The 17188-nt window shown below is 45.0% G+C and overlaps 1 long non-coding RNA gene across 1 annotated transcript; it reads right to left on the reverse strand.

Moving 5' to 3' along the window:
• Positions 1-13539: 13539 nt before the first annotated feature.
• LOC144142072 (uncharacterized) lies at positions 13540-16867 on the reverse strand. Its single transcript, XR_013316815.1, has 2 exons — positions 16644-16867; positions 13540-16187 (listed from the first exon to the last, which is right to left on the reverse strand). It is a non-coding gene; the product is annotated as an uncharacterized LOC144142072 (long non-coding RNA).
• Positions 16868-17188: the final 321 nt, after the last annotated feature.

Raw genomic sequence — 17188 nt, forward strand, 5'->3', positions numbered from 1 at the left:
GTAGCGTTCTCTAGCAAAGCTAGCCGGGGTCCTCTGCTATCCCGTACGTTAGCCCACATTGGCGCCCAACCAAGGTTTTTTGTAGAAGGATCAACATTTGGGCGAGTTGGTACTGGTTATGTATCATCTTGACGAAACAGCGTAAAAAACGGGGACACTAGGAGGGAAAGACGACAGGACGACGCTGTACTCACAACTATTTTTTAATAAACTGCACCACGCATATATATACTATGTCCCCAAAACCCACGTGCGCTCACAACATGACGCACATCGAGATTATCACTACAAAGTAACACCAAACACTAAGTCACGGACTTATCTAGAAATAAGAATTCTTTTTCATGTAATGCTATCGACGGCTCACTTATGCAGATATAACCTCTTTTTCTAATGTGAAATGCTCCGATAACTTCCCTAGTGGTCTGATTAGTGTGAACCGAAAGGATGGTAGTGTCATGAAAAAGCGGAAAACACCCATGCTCGGAACAGTGTCTGGTGACATGTGAATCCTTCTTGTTTTTTAGTGCGTTTTTGTGCTCTAATAATCTTATATTAATGCAACGACCGGTTTGCCCAACATAAACGTGGCCACAATTAAACGGAATTTGATATACCACCCCCGTTTTACACTCGACTAGAGGGGACCTGTTAACAGAGCATTTCTTTTTAACTGCAATATCAGATTCTGCCAATTTTCTTTCTATTTGACCACATATTTTTCCCATCTTAATGGGTGCTGAAAAAACAACATTTATACCAAATCTACCAGCTACATTTTTGAGCCCATGTGACAATTTATGCTTATACGGAATTACTACCACTTTTTTCTTTTTACGAGGTTCACCCTCCCTTGGTTCTACGGAGGTAACTTCTTTTATCCGCCTAAGAAGCTTTCTTGTTGTTGCACAAAGAACATGCTCAGGAAAACCTGCCGTTCTTAACCGCTCCATTTGTACTACAAAACTTTTTGAAACCTGATGAAAGCAAGACCTGGAGAGGGCCGATAACTTCTCGTGCTTGTTATCGGCCCTCTCCAGGTTTTGCTTTTCGTTTTTTTTTTTCGGGAAAGGGGGGGGGGGGGTCCTGCCAACGTTGCAAGAGCAGCGAGAAGAGAATGCATGTAACGCGAAAAGCCAAACTATGGTTATCAGTATTACTTACAATCGAAACTACACTAGGGGTCGTCGTGTTCTGTAGCGGTGAAAAAGCAGTAAAGCAGTATTTTAACACGTATTTTCAAAACTGATTAACCCCCCTTTGGTCCGAGATTGTCCAGGAATTGTGGCTCGCCTTTTTCAAAATTGTATTGAAAGCAAGCATTGTGGGAAAAAATTAAAAAAAAAACAGTGAGTCATGGCACACACCTCCCAGACATGTGGGCAACAACGGGCATTATATTACGCATTTTCTCTTTCTTTAAACTTAGGTCCACCTTAAGAGGTTAAGACGTGACCATATTAGGCGTTTGGTTATGCTGAGTGAGACACGTTTCTGGACAAGGTGATTCATGTCGGTATATGAAAATGACACACGGAATGCCACATGACAGACGCAAACTCACAGATGCTTAATTTTACCGAAAAATCTCCCCTAAATACTCTTGCGCATCCATAGAAACGTATTTTAAATAATACGTAAAATTAGCAACTCGATACAGTTGAATAAATGTTTATTCCTCCTCCTTAGTATAAACAACGACTGTCCAAGAATGGTATTTATTTTAGAAAAAGGCACGGGAACGACACGATCACACAGGCGCTTACGGGTGTAAAATACGTGTCCGGTAATGTATGGGTAAATGTTTTTGTTTGTTTCTTCTTTATATGAGGACACAGCGCAATTTTACAAGGGTGTGGAATTTGCACGCGCATGCACAGGTATTGTCGCTTCTTACCCGTTCCGCGTACTAAACTTTTAACCTTTAAATAATCACCACGCCACCTTCAAAAAGCACCCTTCGACGTTCCCGAAACGGCAGACGACTGCACTCAACAATACGAAAAGTGCAATGTGTGGAAGCAATATTTTTACAACACGTTTCACACTCAAGCGGTGACCACGGCGAAGATGTTTCGTGGAATTAAACCAGCGCATTAACACGCAACGGCCGCTGATTATTGCGTTTCTAGAAGAAATGCGCAAGTAGAGGCAACTATGTCATTGCTTACTGCCAAACGAGCACACATATTGGTTGTTTTGTCGTGTGCAGCACGCGTCTTGCGCCGCACGCAACGTGAAAAAGCAGACGACGCGAGAGCGCCATCCACACTAGGAGCGGTTCGTCCCGCCGCCGCCAGGGGCCGACTGTGTTCGCGCTCGGGGCGAATAACCTGCCCTTCAGGGGAGGAATTAACCGACCGTTTCGGCGGGTGAGGATGAGCGCTAGGCGGATGTGACGTCACGTTTGTTCCCAGCGCTCCCGCGCGGTATGTTTACATTTTTCCGAGTGCTGCCTACACGGCGTGCGCGCCGTAGAGATTCAAGTAGCCGCGTTGGACTTTTGCTGTCAACGCGAGTGTGAATGGTTATCGCCCTGTCAATCGTCGTTCAACAGCTCCAGCGTCTTCTGGCTCTACGGCTGTGCAATCAGCCGTGGGCGTTCAACTGTCCACCATCGGCCGACTCAGGTGAGCGCTCCTTTTTGGCGGGTTTGCAATCAGTTCGCATATCACCTACTGAAAAGCTCAATTGCTTTCTGCTCGCTGCAGTTATATTAGCGACGTTTACGAAATTCTTAACGGCGCGTTCTCACCGTCTTGCGTCATTGTCACTGTTAATGCTGCTCTGTTCGCCTCTGTCGGCGATCGCGAGCTGTTGACGGTTTGTTGCACGCCGCAGAAACTCGCTCGCATGCAAACCCGTCTCGCCCATGGCGTTTCTTTGTCTCTTCTTTAATGTGGCGTCATTAAAATCACTTGTTAGCCTGGAGGCTTTTTCTAGACAACGTGCCTTGTGCTAACCGTGTTGTAACGAAAATGAACTTGCAGTACGATCTATTGGTGAAGTTAGGAGCGTGACAGGACGCTGTTGGGAAGGTTTTCGTGTGTGCGTGTGGTTCGTGAGGGCGTTGTAACACACTGCTTTAGCCTGTTGCACTCGTTACTGCATCCAGCACTTTTGCTTGCCAGGAGTGCTTGCTAAGGGATGCTGACTTCGTTATGTGTTTTCATCTTTAATAGTGAGGCCAGTCGGCGTTCAATAACCAATGGAATTCAGCGGGAACGACCCGGATAACGCAGGGCGGGCAAGAGCACTGCTTGTGTGGTCTTCTCGGTCGTTTGACCTTTTTTTACTCATCCTAGACTGTTTATTTACTGCTGCCTGAAGGGTGTTTCATTCCTCATGTTCCATTTCTTTCTCTTGCAGCATCTCTTGACTGCAGTCGCGGTGCCCCTAGCCTGCCTGCAGCACTCATCCTGCCATTCCAGTGGGAACTAATGTTCGCAGGCCACTTGTCACAACCTAACGGGTTCCCGCACTTGCCTGGCTTGTAATTGATGGTATACTTTAGATCCACCATTGCGTTCTCACTCTGCGTACATTTCAAGTGAGGGTTTACAGTAACACGGTAGTTGATAGCCATGAAGACAGCAGCGTGTGTACTGGAAATCAAACTCAGTTATTTAGGCCAATGTCAATACCACCCTGGTCTACGTATCCATTCCAGCCTGACATTTTCAAGCACAAGTTTTTCAGTAAGTAGTGAAACAATGAAGAGGTAGGGATAGCTTATGCACTGCTTATTTACTACCTTTATTTTTTTACTGTTGAAAATGTATGGACGATGCTATATGTACCACCTAGTGAAGTCCCACCAGAAATTGTTATATGCACTATCGATATCGCGCAATCTATGAGGCAGGCTGGCGTGACCTTCGTGCAAACGGCATCGTACGTGGTTTCCGTCACGACAAAGTTTGCACTGTAGTCTTGGATGTGTAATGGGTTATGGCTGACCACAGGGCTGTTTACGGCGCCTTTCACATTCCAGTGGAGGCAGGCACAGAAATTACGTGGTCGGCCAGGACACAATACATGGTGCTGGTCAACACCGTAGATATACCGTGCCTTGGGTGCCCACGTCATTTTTTTTTTTTTTACTTTTGAGTTTTGTGTAAGCAAGTATCTAGTGCCCCTATGCTGTCTATCCTTGGGTTTTGTAAACCCTCTAAATAATATCACACGGTAGTTTTATTCATCTTCATGAGATTTCTGAGGTGCCAGATTGCTCAGATCTCTCATGGTCTCCTGTGGCTGCAGGGATGTACAATGTCTGGGGTTCGATTCCTGGCTGCCGAGGCTGCATTGAATTTACAAAGCCAAAAAAATTACCTTTTGTACGCGATGTCTTGGTTTACGCTGAAGATCCTCGAGTGAGAGGTCTACTACGCTGCCCTGTGCCTCATAGTGCGAAGTGCCTTCAGTTTTACTCGATTATGCAGCAGTCAATTAATGCCTGCTCATGCAAACTCTTGAGTGCAAACGGGAGAAGGTGCGCCTACCTTGCCTTGAGCTGCTAGACCAAGTTGGCTTTTTCACATGACGTCTAAGCTGTGCGAGAAAGCCATGCAAGGCTAAGAATGTTGTAAAATACGCCTTTTATGTGAAGCAGCTCATCCATAGCATTTAAAAAAAAAGCTTAAAGGAGCCATGAAGACAAAACACAAGTTTGTGTTATTCGAAAGATTTCGTGTTTATAGGGCCCCCAGCGCTTGTCCGCATGCAAACGGTGCTTTATTCACTGAGAAATTAGTTAATGCAAGTTAAAATTTTGATTTTCCCACTAAATGCGTTTTCGTGGTCTGCAATGACATCACAGGACCTTGTTTACCGTTAGTGAACCTAGATGACACCACCACACCGCGGCAAGCCATTTTCTGCCCTTGGTTTGTTTGTGAACGTATTTGTACCTGGCTTGTTTTGTTCATGGAGACAATCGTTTCGTGAAACATGGTGCTCCCTCGACAAATACGGTCATGCAAGACATCATCACTTGCGTCAATCGGCCAATGTCGCCTGAAACAATCCCAAAGCCCCGCAGTCCTGTGCAGCTAGACCAAGCATAGTGCAACAGCAGTACGCATCGGTACTTCTATGTTTACGTGTGCTTTCGTAACCTCCACTGTTTGTCCCACCATTCTTAGTGCTTTAAAAAGAATGTGCCCTCAATATAAGCGCAAATAGCTCGTTCTGCAAGCTTATAAGCTCTGCCTCATTTGCGTTTGCCTTTGCCGCTCTCCGCCAATCGCAGGGCTGTCTGGTATGACATCATAGGTTCTGTTGCGAAAAATGAGCTAGTGGGTCACATGGCCATTCCCTTTTTTTCCTAATTATGTAGCTTATTTGAGCAAAGTTTACGGTAAAAGTGGTGTCAGTATGATTTTAACGAGACAATCTTTTGAATGAACCAAACTTGTGTTTTCTCTTCATGGCTCCTGTAAGGCACATTATTTTGCAATGCGATCATTAAACGTTTTACACCCTCCTACCACCCTGCTTTTATTGTTAATAAACGCGCTTTGTATTGTAGACACAGGAAAATGAAGCAGGAAGACTTATAGATATTTTTTTTTCAGCTGCACAGTGTCCGAGGCTATGCACCTGATGTAATGCTGTTTCTTCATCACGGTTTGCATTGTGCTTTGAAACAGTTTGTTACCAAGATCCAAAGACTCAGTTGGAGATTTCATGTCATGAATGATACAAAAAGATCATCTGTGGAAGCAATGCCCATCTTATTCTTGTCATTTTGTAGTTTATGGGAGCTGCTGCATCCAAGCATTGTGTGGTATATTTATGAACTAGAAAATACATGGAAAAGGCAGTCTCTAAGCTGGAGGAAAACTGTCGAGTAGCATCTGCATTTAGTTTAAATAGTGGCGTGTTGCCCAACTGCTGGGCAACCGCTACTAATTTTATGCCATGTGAACTCTTAGGCGGTTACATGTTGATAAAAAAATTACGTGCTATCTTCAGTCATTCACTGCAACTCGTTTGTGCTCATGGGGAGCATTCGGAGTGTGACGCTTAGCATGACAAAAATCAGAACGCGCCTAATCAGTTGGACTCAAGCTATACCTGATCATGATGCGTCTACTTCTGAATGCTTAAATACCTGGTCATATATGAAAAACGGCCAACTTAACAAGCTGAAGGAAAGGAAGCAGCCCCACCCCTTCACCGTAAAATAAAAAGAATGTTTGCTGGTAATTAAAAATAGGTCTGCATCCAAAAGGGACAAGGGAGGCTGTTGTTTCTTACGCATTCAAGAATACATCAATACTGTTATTGTTTTACAATATAAAGTGAATTTTTTTTACACTACTTCCTCGGCTTCAGTTGGTGTTGTCCTTTCTGGGTGACCTATGAGACCAAAGGTACAATGTAATTAACAGCACGGCAATGCTGGTTGTAAACGTGATACAGAAAGAGCACAAAAATATCCATGGCAAAACTCAGGACTTCTGTTGTGTTGTTTTTAACTATAATTATTAGTTAATTTTGTTTCGTCCTATGGCACGATTCAATTCTCGAAACCAGCTTTCCTGCGAAACTTATTGAGCACATTTTTCATACCAGGCAATATTATGTGCAATGGCTGCACAACACTTTCTGCCTGAATATAAATGTGGCCAAAAAATGTCTTTGTTATTTTGAAGCAGGCAGTTTTCATTGCCAGTCAGACAAAATGGGGCCAGATGCCATCTGTGCAGAACCGCATGTGACCGCACCATGGGAAGTGTTGTCCAGTTTTTTGCAAATCACTTGTTAGCCCTACGGGAACCACAGCACGTCTAGTGACCGCCATAATCTTTTTCTCAGCCATATAAATTGACGTGAACCTTTCTCGTCCTTATTTAAAACAGATTTCCTTTTTTATTGTTTGAACCCTTTTTACAGTAAGCGCTATTTTTTTTTTGTGGAGAAAAGGAACTGCCACCTAAAGAAAACCACCTCTGTTTCGAAAATGATATGCTCAAGATTAGTATCGTACTACACAATGAGAACATATAAATGTTAAAATGTAAAAAATTAGCCATATACACAAATAACTTATGAAGTGTGCCTCTGGGCAAATTGGTTTTCAATACATAAACAAAGGAGTGCTTCAAAAAGAAAGAATGGTCTGTTTCACCACAACCTAAAATGATGTTTTGGCTCTGAGGAAGATTAAGTACACTATTTATATGGTACTAGGAAATGTCTAAGCAGCATTCCTGACTCGCCCAGTCTTTCTCCGAGCATTACTGACAGTTTCTCTCTTGTTGATTGAAGGAAGTAGTGAAATGCACTGAAAGCATCAAATCTGCATTCGCACTGTTCAGTTGCATGGTCTGGTTCATTAACAAGGAACCACACAACGTACAGACATGCTCGCACGTCAGCTCAGAGTTGTGTATCGAGAAAGTCTGGGCGAGCTAGAGAAGCTGTTGAGGAAATATAAGCTTGCCAGTCGACACAGGTGTTGTACTTAAACATCAGTAAAGCAAGCATTATGGGCCAAACCAACGATGCCAGAAATAGCTACATTCATACTGGGCAAGTGTTCGAACCACTGTGGTGGGTTGACGCCGCGATCATAAAGTTGCCCCGCCAGCTTGACAGCCCTGGCGCGAATTTTGTGTGTCAGTCCAGCCCACAATTGAAGACTTCCACGTTATTATTGTGATTTGTGGCAGCCAGATTGGTGGGATCAGCCCATGGATGATCGGTCAGAAGCACTGACAAGCAGCCATGTTGACCCTCCGAATGCTTGAAAGTACGTGAACACATATAAAAAAGTGTTTCTGACTGCACCTAGATAATGCTATATTGGTGTTGGGTATAGCAAAATCTGGTGGGACTGTGGGACTTCACTACGTAGTACATATAGCATCGTCCAAAATTTATAATAGGTTACATCAATACTTTTTCACACTTATAGGTTTTGATCATGGAGTATCCACAAGCTCGAATCCACACATTGAAAACTGGGAACTTTTTACTGCAAAGCAGTACATGTCTAACCCCCCCAGTTTTCATTCCGGTGTCATCGATTTACTCGGCGCTGCTCCGGGGTTCCTCCTCACCACCGCTCACCCCTCTTTCACAACTATTTTCCCCCTCGCCTCTGCCGATGCCCCTTTGGCAAGTTACACAGTCGGCAGCTAACAGCGGTGGTGCGGTTATCAGATGATTGCGAAAAATAAACAGAAGCAGGGACTGGCGTAAAAATGCACTCATGATTACTACACTCCCTAATATGAAATATGTGCGCAGCGCGAGCTGCAGTCTTTTCGGTCATGGCGCATTTCTGCTGAGTCTCAGGAAGTGTTCGCGTTATCAGTGAACATACGGCGGCGTGGGTTACTCTGCTGCTACCTCGTAGTGCGCCGCCGCCGCCGGCCAGCATGTTGCAAATCATTTTCGAACCTCCCGCGCAATAGTCACATGGTTCGGATTAGCCCCGCACAATTGAGCAGCGAGCATGTTGCTGCATATGGTGTTTGAACCACCCGCGCAAACGTCACGTGGTTTGGATTAGCGGAGAATGGAACAGCGTCTGGGGAAAGTGTCAGGGGGAGGGCACTCCTTGGTGGCGGTGCATAAGACGTGCGAGGGAAAGGCAGTGAAAGAGGTGACGCCATAGCCGCACGTGTCGTACTCCCCTTCAGCCTTCGCCAGACACTCCTCTCCGTTTTCTTCCTTTCGTCTCTGCTGTGTTCGCTCACTAGGATACGTGGACAAAAACAGACGCCGCTCTCGCGAAGCCCAGGTAGCGGTTACCAAAGGGCAGCCCCCTAAAACGACCGAAACTCACCGTCACTGTTGACGCTCAAATTCACTTCGCCAAATAGCTGCGAATCCCTGCCGGTAGAAGAGAAACTTCCCCAGTGGGAATGCCGGCTTGAGCCCATATTTCTTTTTGAGCTTGGAAGGCCTTCCGAGCAACATTTTCGCCGGTGTCTTTCACGCCTAAGTATGCGCCATCATCGGTGGCCGGTTTATGCGTGCACAGTTTGCGGGTAAAAAAGGGGGGTGTGCACGCACAGCTAGGCTTCTTGCCGCTGCTACTGAAATGCCGGTGGCGCTGGTGCGAGATTTAGATGTCAAAATTACATGGCTCAATGCAGTTAGTTGGCTGTCCTCCTTAATCAAGCGGTTCGGGTGGGGGTTGATGTGTTACACATACATCTTACACACACAGGAAGATCCATACGAGCGGGAAGGAAAACGTACAGCCACATCTTTGTCCTGGAGAATAGAGCTCAAGGGCTTTCAGGTTTTAAATCGTTATGTGACGGATGCATGCCGTTTGTTTGGAGGACGAAGAGCAAGAATTGAAGCGTTGGCCCGATCACAAGCGCCAATGGGCACAAAAACAACAGAAAGCTGCTGGCGGCGCCGTTACCGCACCAAGTTCACCTCTTCGAGTAGCGACAAATCCCTTCCGGATGAACAACAGCTTGCCCGCTTGGAACGCCAGCGTGAGCCAATATCACTTCAGAGGGCTATCAGGGGATATTTTCGACGGTGTCTGTCACTTTTAAGCACGTGCACATGTCTGGCTGCCGGTTTACGCGTGCGCAGGTTTGTAGTGAAGAATAGTGGGAGGGAGGAGGGGGGGCGGGCACGCGCAGCCATGGGTTTCTTGCCCGCCCTGATGGATGGAATGTCCGTTGTGCTGGTGTGAGGTTTAAACGCGAACGTTAAACGGCCCAATGGGAACTGTCCGGAGCCCTTAGTGGTACAGCGGATTGGGTTTGTATGTTAAGCTATGTTCAGACTACCGACGCAAAAGCCGCATCGTGATCTATGGACGAAAAAAATGGCATGTCACGCAGTTCGTTTGGCTGAGACGTGAAATGACGTCATTCTTTAAAGTTATTACGACAGTTGTGGCAACAGTCTGAACCCGGCTTTACACAAAGAGTAAGATGGTTACGACGCGGGAGGGACACAGGCAGGACCATGTTTATCTGCAAGAACAAAGCTTGGATCCTTCAGAGGTTCATTCAGCTAATTGGCTAGGAAGGATGCTCCATCGCAAATTACGACAAACGTGTTTTGTTTCGTGCACTCCGTGGACTGCATCCAGCTTTGCAGGTCATCCTTCACACAGTGGAAGGGCGCTCATTTTTTAATTGAAATTCAGTGCAGATGAGGTTGACAGAAAACAAAAGGACTATGCTGCACTTCAAAATAATTAACACAGAATAAAGCTTCTTCCCACCACAACGAAGCATGTAAAGTTGAGCAGCTTTATGCGGCAAAAATGGTTTAATATACCAAGTAATTCGGAGTACGAGGAACTGCCTACAAGAAACATGGTAAACCTTTCGCCAGTTCGTACCTTTCGTGTCTTTCGTTACATGTGTACTCTTCTTGCAAGTACCAAGAATTTTATCACGGTAGTTGATAGGCACACTTAGCTGCCAATTGTTGCAGGGGTCCAAGCTGAACGGAGATGCATGCCTTCTGTGAACAAAAAGTTCGACATCCTTCTGAAGTGCAGCCGTACAGTAACAAAGGAAAACTGCACACCTTTGTGGGAAACTTGGAAGTAAGGAAATAAGAAAAATTTGTCCTTCGGAATTGTTGTCAAACATTTTCATCGCAGAAGCTTGCTCCGTCTTGGGTGTTACCCCGTTTGTCCTAGATGAGTTTTGTAGTAGAAATTGTACATTTTTGTCTAGTGGGTTTCACAAAGCGATCAGGGTGATAAGCAAAAGCACATCAAGCACCTCAATAAGAAACGCTTCCCGTGGTCGTAATGGAACCAGCGTCCCTTGCATTATGAAACCATTGTCTGTCAGACTGCGCCATTCTGACACGGTCGAAGCAGTTTAGATTTCGGACCTTGACTCAAGTTGCAAGAGTGAAAGCTTCGAGTTAAGGAGGCACATCGGTCTTTGATCAAAAACATTATTTTTACAGGTATGACAATAAATTTTGGGGGACATGTAGTTTTTCATTCTGAATATAGCTATCAAATTTGTTTCTGTGTAATGCGATTATATTCAAATTTATTTGGATTTTTATGTTTGATTTTACGACAGCCTTTATAAAAAAAACTGTCGAAGGGACGCTGCTGAACAAAGTACCAGTGAACTGTGCACAAGTCAAGGAGTGCAATAATACTAACATTATCATTCTGTAGCAGGGGTTACAACCATTTGAAGTTTGGCCCTAGAAGGTGGGAACCAGAAAAACTGGTGTTGCCGTCCAGGCCCAAACTCCAAACAGCTGTTACTTCTGCTACAGACCATATATTATGATAATGTTAGTCTTATGGCAGTCAGTCCTTGATTTGTGCACAGTTCACCGGTACATTGTTCAGCTGCATCCCTCCAGCAGTTTTTTTACACGCTCTCTCTTTACCTGCTCCTTTTTTTACTGCTTTTCATCTTTTTTCCCATGGTTCCCCTTCCCCACGTGTAGGAAAGCAAACTAGGCCACAGCCTGATTGACATTCCTGCCTTTCCTTTACTTTTATTCCTTCCTTCCTTCCTTACAAAGGCTGTCAAAAAATCAAACATAAAAATCCAAATAAGTTCGAATATAGTTGTTTTACACAGAAAGAAATTTCATATCTACAGTTTCAATGAAAAATTACACCTATCCCTCGATTTTTATCGTCCTAACTTTAAAACCCATGTTTTTTTGGTTTAAGACCAGTGTGCCCCCTTAAAAAAAAATAATTTGATTTTTGGTAGACAGCTCGGTAAAAGACCTCCTAAAAGCAAAGATTGAGGTGTGTTTCCACCATACTACTCTAGGGTGCTGGTGGCAACTGCCCGGGATGAACTTCTTTTAAACTTTATTTCAGGAAATGAGTGAAGGTCAATCCCCTTTTACGGTGGGGCGCTACATGAATGGTTCATTTTTAGCCACTAGATCCAAATGTCATGTCTTCATCTTCTCTTTAAGGGGTTTTGGCACCTCCCCTTAAGGGTGATTGACCTTGACTTGTGACAGCCACGCCACGCAGCACTTTTTCCATTTGTAACATCCTGCCGATTTGCAGCCCCACTTCCAGTTTGGTTCCTCCTACTGTGCACTGTGGAGTAGACTACTGGGTGGTAGTAGTGTCGCCAGCAAGCAGTCCTCTAGCTCCCACGTTGCTGTTCATCTATTCCATCCAGCCACACGCCTGGTTGACAGGAAAGTACAGTGGCTACTAAGACTCCCAACCCTTAATTTCGTCCATTTGCCTTATTCTCCCTCCCTGTTCGGCTGTGTGGGAAGGTTCAGACGCAACTGCTGTGCTCCTCTACTGCTCCCTTTCCTGTCCAGACAATGCCTCTCCAGATTTCCTTCTCTGCAATAGGCATGTGCAAATCTGTGGCTGTTGTCAGTTTCATCATTGCTCCTTGCTCTCCGTTACTTGTTCTTTCATGTGTTCAGTAATTGACATAATTACAAGTAAAAAAACATGCACCCCTTTGTCTTACGACAACAATGGTTAACTCGGTTTTCTCGTGAGGGATTCCTTGCTTTATTGTCATCTGAGCTTAAACGTTGACTCGTTGAGCTATCACTTTGACTTGCACGCAGTTTGGACTTTTGTTCGCAGTGGCTTTGAAACTTCGCCGCTTGATTTTGCATGACGAAAGCTTCGCATTCAACTGCCGTCGTCGTTAGATTGCGAGGTACACTATTTTTGTCTAATTTCAGGACCCTCACACCGCAGAAACGAATCAGGACCCTCACGAATCAGGACCCTCACAACGCGACGGTCCTGATTCGTTTCCGACTACAGGAAGCGTTTTATTTTCTGCACTTCTTCACCCACAATCACTATCATTGTCAGAGAAAGTTGGCTTTTCTGCAATGCCTTTTTGGCATGGCATATTCCACTGGTGAGACATAAAAAGTTTTGCTTTAAAATCCGGGGTCTTCCAGGACTTTTGGTCCAGTGAGTAGCAATCTGCACCTATTTAGAGCCATACAATACTGAGCAAGCACCCTTTGGTCCTTCCTGTCTTGTGCTAGCAGTCTCGTCATCTAACACATAAAGGTGCTCTCGACTTTTGTCCACACTTTTGTGCACGTCACATTTGCATTCAGGGTCACCTTGGGGCAAATAAGTGCCTGTTTGTATTTTTATCAAGTGGTATTAGCCACAAAGCATGCTTTGCACTCTTGCGTGAGCAGCGTTATGGGGCCTTGTTGCATGTCCAGCAAGTGATGTGATGCCATGTCAATAAACATTCTTCAGTGTTTGTAACGACTTTGGTGTTTTCTTGGCTTCACTTTCACATAGTAAGAGTTCCTATCCATCAAGAAGCATACACTTACAAATGCTAGGTATTCTTTTTTTTTCTTGGAGGTGACATTTACAGTTTCCTTGGCAACACAGCATAACATCAAAACAAACAAAACCAACTAAAATGGCAAATTTGGCGTATTTTTAAAATAATAAACAGTGCAAAAACAACAAAGCACGGGAGAGAGAGAGAGAGAGCACGAAAAGTGACAGCACTGCCTGTTTGTACTGTTTTGTTGTTTTCGTGCTAAAAATTTTCAAATAAATATATGCAAGTAATGCAGATAAAGAAGGGTAACTTTTTATTCGAGCTCGTTCCTTGGACATACAAGTACATTTCTTGAATCAATTGCTGGAATCCTGGATGCAATTTTCGATATTAGGCAAGCACTGGATTCTCGAAGGGACACAACAGTAAGTTGGTTCAATTCTTATTTGCAGTTGCATAGTGCAGTTTCACCCGTACAAAACATTTTGGCCAGTCCAAAGCATTGGTTTAGGTAGAACAAAAAAAATGCCTGTGTGCCAAGTTTTCGAAGCATGTCAAAAGATTCATAGGTGGCCTGACTTAACCTATAGCCCTCCACTGCAGTACACCTCATAGTTGGCCCAAGCTATGCCGAGCTTTGCCATGTAAAACCTAAAAAGTCGAATTTTGACGTTTACAGCTATGCTGTGCAATGTATAAGCCAAGCATAATTTACTCTTCAGTATTTTGGCTCTATCCAGGTTTTCTGTTTATTACACCACAATCAAAGTGCGCAGTCAGTGTTGAATTGATGAGAGTCAACCCATTCAGGTTGAAAGCATCAAATGCTCTCCAACAGAAATGGCAGTCTTCACATGTGATCAAATACATAGTTCTTTAACACTAAACAAGGGCAATGCAGAATGCCAGGAGCGTAAAATATACTCAACGAGGTGCAGTTGGCCAGTGTGTAATTTAAGCAGCATTGTTTTAAGACAAATGGGGATTGGTGAAACAGCTGTGAGCTTCTGACAGCAGCTATCATCGTGACTGGCCAATTCACCTGAGTGGGGATGTTATGGCTATGTGTTGTAGCTTGAGCGTGTGACCTAATGAATCGCCAAGAAATTTCAAACTCGTAGTATCTCGGGTTGCTTGTACCTCTGGACGTTTTTTCAGTTTAAGGTCACAGTGCGCTCCCTGGGTCCACCTTTAGTCAGCTAGAGCCACTGAGCTATAGTGGTGTCAAGGATGTAATGCTGGATTTGCACTAGGGACGTCCTGGGTTTGGTTCCCATGCGGTTTCAACTCTTCCCAAAGTTGTTTTGAACTCAATTCACTCTTTGCACTGCCGGCCAATTTAGGAGCTGTTGTGCTAGCACAGACAGTGGATAGTGGCTGCTTAGTCAATGGGCCACATATTGCTTTCGCGTTGATAAGGTAGCGTTTTCAAGATTATGTGTTATGGTCGGCTACAGTTGCTACATTTAGGGTGCTTAAACCCGACCATGTGCAAGTTGCAGGCCTGTGATAAATAGGTACAGGTGATTATCTAGATGCACAAAACTGCGCTTACTGTCAAGGCATGCCGTGAATTTGTTGGTGGGATGGACATTTACAAACATGCATTGGCATGGTTTACACTGCAGCATAAAAATTGAGGCTCCCTATACGACGACACAAAAAGTGCATTGTACGATTGGACTACGGTAGCGTTGTCTATGGGTCAGCCACTAAAACATTCCTCAGAATGCTGGACCCTGTGCCTCATCTAGGGCTCCGTTTGGCGTGTGGTGCCTTCCGGACTAGTCCAGTTGAAAGCATGTATGTGGAGTGCAACAAATGGAACCTACAACGCCAGCGAGCATACACAGATCTCCTTTATGCTTTTAAAATTTCATCCATGCCTCGCCATCCTTTTAAATCAGTTTTTCATGACACATCGATGACTGAACTCCTTTAAAATCAAACATCGTTCTCTGCGCCCTTCTCTTACAGAGTTAGAGAGGAAGCGTCAGAGCTTGCTGTCTCCTTTTTAGATACAATCCAAAGTTCTCTAACATATTTTATAGCACCATGGCATCTCCGCCCTGTATCATGCGACAAATCTTTCACACACGTAGATAAAAACCGAGCTCCCACATGTGCAAATCTGCAGCACTTCGTGTATTTGCAGCAGAAGCATCAGTGTTCTGAATTTTATATGGATAACATGACAATTCCAACAGGGACAAGACCACTTTGTTTTGGGGAGCTTTACCCAAAAAGACCATGGTACTTGGCAGCGAAAAGAGCCCCAGCAGAAAACAGAGCAAGGCCTCACGGCTTGTAGAGGATGCCCTCATGGTAGAATGAATGATCCAGCAGTAACTGCCTGACATCATGTGATTTCGATTGCCGAGGCGTCTTCGCCGCTGTGTTGGCATTGAAGGAAGGCGACAGGAAAGTGTCCACAAAGTCGTGCGCCAAGGCTACTATTCCTGTTGACAATGTCCAGACAAAAGCCAAAATTACTACTAAACTAGTTTTCTGCACAACAAAGAGGTCACTTTCTTGCTTTGCCAGAGTTAATAACTTGCCCTTAAATAATCCATGCACAACGTATGTTCATCACAGATGGGTTTGGGTGCATCAAATTATTTGTTATACAGAACCTTTTTTACTGCACTAAGCACTGCGAACTCGCAGGAAGCAGTTTTATTTCGTGTAAAGTATTTCCAAGAGCAACGCAATCACTTTGTTCTCTGTCTACCTTACTCTTCATGGCTATCTACTGCCACGTTAGTGTAAACACTCGCTTTAAATGTACGCACACAGTGAGAACGCAATGGTGGATCTAAAGTATACCATAAATTACAAGCCAGGCAAGTGCGGGAACCCGTTAGCCTGCGAACATTAGTTCCCACTGGAATGGCAGGATGAGTGCTGCAGGCAGGCTAGGGGCACCGCGACTGCAGTCAAAAGATGCTGCAAGAGAAAGAAATGGAACATGAGGAATGAAACACCGTTGGTTACAACGCCCTCACGAACCACACGCACACACGAAAACCTTCCCAACAGCGTCCTGTCACGCTCCTACTGCAAGTTCATTTTCGTTACAACACGGTTAGCACAAGGCACATTGTCTAGAAAAAGCCTCGAGGCTAACAAGTGATTTTAATGACGCCACATTAAAGAAGAGACAAAGAAACGCCATGGGCGAGACGGGTTTGCATGCGAGCGAGTTTCCGCGCCGTGCAACAAACCGTCAACAGCTCGCGATCGCCGACAGAGGCGAACAGAGCAGCATAAACAGTGACAATGACGCAAGACGGTGAGAACGTGACGTTAAGAATTTCGTAAACGTCGCTAATATAACTGCAGCGAGCTTTTCAGTAGGTGATATGCGAACTGAATGCAAACCCGCCAAAAAGGAGCGCTCACCTGAGTCGGCCGATGGTGGATAGTTGAACGCCCACGGCTGATTGCACAGCCGTAGAGCCAGAAGACGCTGGAGCTGTTGAACGACGATTGACAGGGCGACAACCATTCACACTTGCGTTGACAGCAAAAGTCCAACGCGGCTACTTGAGTCTCTACGGCGCGCACGCCGTGTAGGCAGCACTCGGAAAAATGTAAACATACCGCGCGGGAGCGCTGGGAACAAACGTGACGTCACATCCGCCTAGCGCTCATCCTCACCCGCCGAAATGGTCGGTTAATTCCTCCCCTGAAGGGCAGGTGGGCGAATAGAGTTTCTTACAATGTTATTTGCATTATGATTTGCATGGTTATTTGTATGAAACTCTATGCATGCCGGTACGCACCGTCGTGGGGCACTGTGCACCGCGCCGGTTTTGGGGGCAACACCGGTGCGTGTTTATCGAGGACGCTATGATACTTGCTAGTATCGCTTTTAAAAAGAGCGTCACATTGTCTGCCGTAGCGCCACCACTCGTTGCTTTTGTGTTTTTTTTTGTCGGGATTTG

The sequence above is a fragment of the Haemaphysalis longicornis genome, unplaced genomic scaffold (genome assembly GCF_048455015.1).
Source record: "Haemaphysalis longicornis isolate Haplotype H1 unplaced genomic scaffold, Haemaphysalis longicornis Haplotype H1 scaffold_1, whole genome shotgun sequence".
Lineage (NCBI taxonomy): Eukaryota > Metazoa > Arthropoda > Arachnida > Ixodida > Ixodidae > Haemaphysalis > Haemaphysalis longicornis.